The sequence below is a fragment of the Fukomys damarensis genome, unplaced genomic scaffold (assembly GCF_012274545.1).
Source record: "Fukomys damarensis isolate Sample0158 unplaced genomic scaffold, DMR_v1.0_HiC HiC_scaffold_38, whole genome shotgun sequence".
Lineage (NCBI taxonomy): Eukaryota > Metazoa > Chordata > Mammalia > Rodentia > Bathyergidae > Fukomys > Fukomys damarensis.
Window position 1 is genome coordinate 79,072,634 of NW_022900950.1, and position 1,665 is coordinate 79,074,298.

The window sequence follows — 1,665 nt, forward strand, 5'->3', positions numbered from 1 at the left end:
CGCTAGCCGGGAGCGCTGCCTCGGCCAATCAGAGGCCGGCCCGGGGGCGGGGGCGACGGTGTGGGCGGGGCCTGGACAATTCCTAATCAGGCTCTTTGCCGAGGAGTAAGCCTGGGGTGTTAGCAAATGAAAGTTTGCTTAATTTTTTCGTTGTTTTTGCGGTACTTTGCACGGAGCTCATTCCCAGCCCGGTTTTTTTGTTGTTGTTGTTTTTGTTGTAATTTTGAGACACAGTCTCGCCTATTTGCCCAGATTGGGCTCAAACTTGCCATCCTCCACAAGTGTGTGTCACTACTCCCGACAAATCCTGCATATTTTAAGATGTTGAATATAAAAAGTGCTAATTTGAACTTTTGTACTTTTCCTATTTAAAGAAAAATATAGATGTATTCCAAAGGCTCTTTGTCTTTGACAGAATGTTGAGTTTTAAACAGCTTGGCACACAACAATCATATATCCTAACTGGATCTTTTTATATAAGAGCTTGGGGGATGACCTATAAAGCCACTTAACTCCATGAGCTCCCCTTTTAAAATGGGTATTGTGAAGGTTAAATGATAACTAATATTAAATGTTGAGCACTTTGTACTAGAAGCAATTCCAAGGGATTTTCTGTATTATTTACTACTCAGTAATACTCTGGTGAAGATAACCCACTTTACACATGATAAATGTCAGAAGCAAAAAGCTTAAAGTACTTTAAACAAAGTTATATGGCAAACACAGTTTGGTTCTGAAATCTGCAGACCTAATACTATGATATACAGTCTCAAAATGCGTCCTGAGCCGGGCGTGGTGGCCCACACCTGTAATCCCAGCACTCAGGACGCTGAGGCAGGAGGATCACTGTGAGTTCGAGACCAACCTGAGCTACATAGTTCCAGGTCAGTTTCAACTACATAGTGAGACCCTGTCTCAAAAAAACCAAAAAACAAAAAACAAAAATGCATCCTGACGCAAATATAGCACTTGGCAAGTACAGATTGGAAGCTCAGTAAATATTGTTTTTCTTAAGTTCTCTTCCCTTTGATCAGTGAATACTAGTCTCAATGAGTGCATTCAAAATAAAACAATTAGAAAACATAGATTGACAACCTACTCAGCTTGAAGAAAAACTATCAATTCTGTACTTCAAGAACTGCAAAATTGAGTGAGACTGGTAGTGTGTGTCTGTAATCCCAACACTGGAGGCTGAAACGGAACCTCTGCCCTAATTGGAAACTAGCCTGGACTACATAGGGGGAAAAAATGAACCAAAATAGCTACCAGGGTAGTCATTGCTACACTGCATTCGTTACTATTTGCTGCTGCTCTTTCTCTTCTCTGGAAAAGGACTTTCCACGTTCTTTTTTCATGTTGATGCCTTCTCAATTCCCAGTAGTTAATTGTAAATACTAGCGTATATAAGGTTAAGCTAGCTGAAATAGTATACCTACTTCAAAGAGTTGTTGTACCAGCTTTTTTTCTCATTGAGTTGATTGGTACATTTTAGGTATACAGTACAGTTGCATTCATCACTGGTATCTTGTACCTTTACATGACGGTCTTGGTTCTCATTTCTTACCAGTGCCCCCGCCCTCTCTTCACCCCCTTCACCCTCCCCTATTTACAAAGACTCTGTTTCCATTTTTTCCTTTTCTCATATTTTTTCTTTTCCCTTATTTC